We start from the raw sequence: 4,803 nt of genomic DNA, 5'->3' as shown, positions 1-4,803 counted from the left end.
TAGACAAAGCTATTTGAGGCAGAGGATGACCAAGCAAAGGCCCTGGTGCAGAAGGGCTCTAAGGGAGGCTTGAGACCTGATAAAGTTGTCTTGGTCGGTCAGGGGGCGGGTTGTGTCCAGAGAAAAGGGCCCCGCAGACAGCTGGCTAGCTGGTGCTCAGGCTAGGGGGGCTTCCTGTGGTGTGTGATCAGCACGAACTCATGCAACCCTCTGAGTGTGTACTTCCTGTTACGCACATCATGCTTGTCATGAGTATGCACCAAGGATCTCACGAAATGAAGCAAGAGGAAGCCCTTATAAGCTATCAGCATCCCACATGACTCTCTTGCAAGATAGTTGAGCATCTGCCACCAGGATGGGCTGAGGGTGGGCATGGGAAGGCATGAAGTGTGGCCTTCATGCCTCAGTCCTTCTGCAGTCTACCTATCTCCTTGGGTGGGAGGGGGACTTTGGAAAGAAGAGGCAAAACAAACTCAAAGGGACAGGAATTTTTAGTGGGACATGGCCAAGACACACAAGTGTTCCTAGGATGAAAGACAAGGGCAGGTAGAGTGGGGGAAAGACAGCTCTGGGTTGTCATTTTCTCTCACTTCTCCAGGAAGCACAGTGGCCTGTGATAGCCAGAGACCCATTCAAGGACCAGGGCTCCCTGGAGTCAACCTGCAAGGTCCTACATTCCCGGGTTAGAACAGAGCGTGCAGGGGGAAGCGAAGCACACAGCTTACTTGCAGAGCTCTGGGGAGTGGGCAGGCCTCACCTCCCTCTGTCCTTCCCTCATTTCCTCCTTCTGTCCCTCCATCCTTCCTCCCTCCCTCTGATTGGCTGCCACATACAGTCTCAGGCAGTCACTGTTCAGAGTGAAGCCCTGGGCACAGGCTCGGAGTTGTCATGGGGAACATAGCTGGGTCTGCACAGCATCGACTCAGAATTGGTCCCTCCAGCAGAGTGGGATAATAGCATTGCCCTTTGTAAGTAAAGATGGTGAAGACAGAGGCTAGAGCTGAAAAACGTTACCCGAGGTCAGCTGGTCAAACCCTCACAGAGTACAGAGCGGAGCAAACCCTGAATTCAAAGCTACACAGCCAGGCTTGACTTCTGAAGACCCCCTTGTCAGCGTCTTGAGTCTGACTTCCCTGAGTTTTTCAAGTGTTTCCTCCGTGGCACTCACAACAGTACTGGGTGTAGGTAAGAGAATTCCTATTCGTAGGGAAGCCGAGATTGGTCAGTGTCTCATTCACGTTCACGGGACCACGTGAGGTGGAGCTGGAGTTAGAACTGAGAAGGATCTAGATTTTCTTTCTCTGCTATGTAACTTGGCACCTTGCCTTCCATGGCAGGAATGATATTACTCTGTTAGGCCAAGATGGCTGCTGCTCTTCTCAGCTCCCAACAGCTATGGCTGGATAAGGGGTCACCTTAGCATCCCTTGAATACCTTCCTGACCCGGCTGGTGCATCCTTGACTAAGACAGTTTTTTTCCTGGTAGGAGTCTTGTTTTCCATGGGTCACTCTTTTTAATTTATGTCCTCTTCTCACCCTCTGCCCCCAAGCCACCTCAGTTCCTGACACCATAGTTTAGATGGGTGTGGCAGCCACTTGGTCTCCTTCTGTAGAAGAGGCTGCGGGCAGTTGCTACACAATGCCATGTGGTCTGATGTGCAATATGAATATCTTAGACCTGAGTTGTCCTGCAGACACTGGAATGTGTGGTTGCCAGAGGCACGAGGACTCTGGTTCTCCCATGATAGGGAGGTAGCAAAGATAAGTTGAAGCGTGAGAAAGACGATGGGTTGGGGAGAGGACACTAGCAAACTCCTAACTTCCTCAGGGCTGCTGTTGGAAGATGGTTGTTGGGCTTCAAACATAGGCCAGCCCCTCTTTGACCCAGAAACTCCTCCCAGCTCAGGCCCCTGCTCCCAGCATGTCTCTGCAGCAGCAGCAGCAGTAGTAACTGTGCATGTCTCCATAGTTACCCCAGAGAGCCCGCTCTACCCTTAGAGCACGCTAATGTTCCCAATGCGTCTCGCTTTGTCAGGAGGCATCACTGTAGGAGAGAGGCCAGCCATGAAACTGTCAACACCACTTAGGCAGGAGGACCCCAAGACAGCAGGCGTTGAGAGGACCCCAAGACAGCAGGCGTTGAGAGGACCCCAAGACAGCAAGCGTGGAACTCGTCAGCCAGCTGCAAACATGTCGGTCTGGTGTGCTGCTCTGGGAGTGACGCTCAAAGGAGTGGCCTAAGGTGGCTGGTGAGAGTCCAGAGACAGATGGCTGCCATCAACTATTATCCTGATGGCCCCTTAGCTTGCCCAGAAGATAAGTGGAGGGACCTTCAGGGCCAAGGTGTCAAAGGTTAAAGGGGCTGTGCTTCTCAGACTCTGAATGCAACTCAGTGTCCTTTATGACAAGGCATTCTCCTATGTCTTCTCTCCAGGCTGCCACTGCCCTGGCCAGTCAGCACCGCATCACACAGGCTATGTGCACTGCCCTGGCCAGTTAGCACCGCATCACACAGGCTATGTGCACTGACCTGGCCAGTTAGCACTGCATCACACTGGCTATGTGTACTGACCTGGCCAGTTAGCACCGCATCACACAGGCTATGTACACTGACCTGGCCAGTTAGCACCGCATCACACAGGCTATGTGCACTGCCCTGGCCAGTTAGCACCGCATCACACAGGCTATGTGCACTGACCTGGTCAGTTAGCACCACATCACACAGGCTATGTGCACTGCCCTGGCCAGTTAGCACCATATCACACAGGCTATGTGCACTGACCTGGCCAGTTAGCACCGCATCACACAGGCTATGTGCACTGACCTGGGCAGTTAGCACTGTATCACACAGGCTATGTGCACTGCCCTGGTCAGTTAGCACTGTATCACACAGGCTATGTGCACTGCCCTGGCCAGTTAGCACCACATCACACAGGCTATGTGCACTGCCCTGGCCAGTTAGCACCACATCACACAGGCTATGTGCACTGACCTGGCCAGTTAGCACTGTATCACACAGGCTATGCGCACTGCCCTGGCCAGTTAGCACCACATCACACAGGCTATGTGCACTGCCCTGGCCAGTTAGCACTGTATCACACAGGCTATGCGCACTGCCCTGGCCAGTTAGCACTGTATCACACAGGCTATGTGCACTGCCCTGGCCAGTTAGCACCACATCACACAGGCTATGTGCACTGCCCTGGCCAGTTAGCACCACATCACACAGGCTATGTGCACTGCCCTGGCCAGTTAGCACTGTATCACACAGGCTATGTGCACTGCCCTGGCCAGTTAGCACTGTATCACACAGGCTATGTGCACTGCCCTGGCCAGTTAGCACCACATCACACAGGCTATGTGCACTGCCCTGGCCAGTTAGCACCACATCACACAGGCTATCTGCACTGCCCTGGCCAGTTAGCACCGCATCACACAGGCTATGTGCACTGCCCTGGCCAGTTAGCACTGTATCACACAGGCTATGTGCACTGCCCTGGCCAGTTAGCACCACGTCATACAGGCTATGTGCACTGACCTGGGCAATTAGCACCGCATCATACAGGCTATGTGCACCGAGCATATCAGAAGAGACCATCTCCATTCCTGCCAGCTCCAAGACTCTGCCTACCTACCCCGTCAAGGATGGGGTTAGACTCAGGAAGGAAAAGAGGACGTTCGCCTGGACTGTAGCTAAGCTGTGGTTGTGGTCTGGTAAAACAGTCGCTGGTTGCTCATGAGATAAGCACAGACATTCTGAGTAAACACTTAGAAACGGTCACTGCAGTTTTCCACCAGGCCCGAGACACGATCATCGTTCTAGAGATTCATTTGGATTACATTTCATAAAAGCGTTGATCCATGAATAATGGTGAGGTCTTTTAAAAGGGGTCCTTCACCGCTGAGAGCTTGAGATGCACACCCTGCAAATGCCTGGTGGTATCTTGTGGGACGTATGTGGGCCTGAGAGACCTTGTTGGTCTATTTCCTCACCCATTGTTGGGACTGTGACTCCTAGGAAAGAGTGCCAGAAGAATCTGGGGGAAATGCAGACGTCCCCGGGAAGACAGAGCTGTGAAAGCCGGAGGGCAGACCGAGCTAGGGAACAGCATGCTCCTGGAATGGTTCTCTCCCTGCAGATAACCTCCACATCCCGTGTGGCATCTGCTCTCAGCGCCCTGCTGCGCCTGATGGGCCTCCACACTGAGCTCCTGCTGTAGACGCTGTAGACTGATCTGGGGCTAGCTGCTCTGAGGCAAACCAAATGGAGACAGTTTGTTAAGCACTCACTGAGATGAACTCATTTGTTTTCCCCATGGCCTTGTGAGATACGCTCTATTTTTAATCTTCAATCTCAAGACAAGATGTCTTTTCAAAAAATCAGTCTGTAAGTAGCAGGAGTAGGAGCTGGCTTCCAGACCGCCCATTCCAGGCCCAGGATCCAAACCAGCTTTTGACATCATGACCCCACCTTTCAGGGGCTTAGAGATATGTATGAGGCCCCTGTCACCTTGTGCAGTAATGACAGGGATGAGTGACTGTCAGTGCCTTAACTCCTCAGGCCCTAGCTCCCCTCACCATCCCACAACCTCTCAGCTTCAAGCTGTCTCTTTTGCCTGGGCTTGAGTGCAAACGGGAAATGGCTGGGATAAGTCTTTGCAAGGGTCTATGGGGCTCTGCCTGGCCTGGCTTCTTATTGACTCTAGGCCTGCTCAAGTCTTGCTTGGCCACCATGGCTGAGCTGAGGCCGGCTGCATCCAGAGAGATGTGCCCGCACTGGTGTGGACCCTTCGGATGGGTCCT

The sequence above is a fragment of the Microtus pennsylvanicus genome, chromosome 21 (assembly GCF_037038515.1).
Source record: "Microtus pennsylvanicus isolate mMicPen1 chromosome 21, mMicPen1.hap1, whole genome shotgun sequence".
In the NCBI taxonomy this organism is placed as follows: Eukaryota; Metazoa; Chordata; class Mammalia; order Rodentia; family Cricetidae; genus Microtus; species Microtus pennsylvanicus.
Note: the sequence above shows the minus strand (reverse complement) of the source record.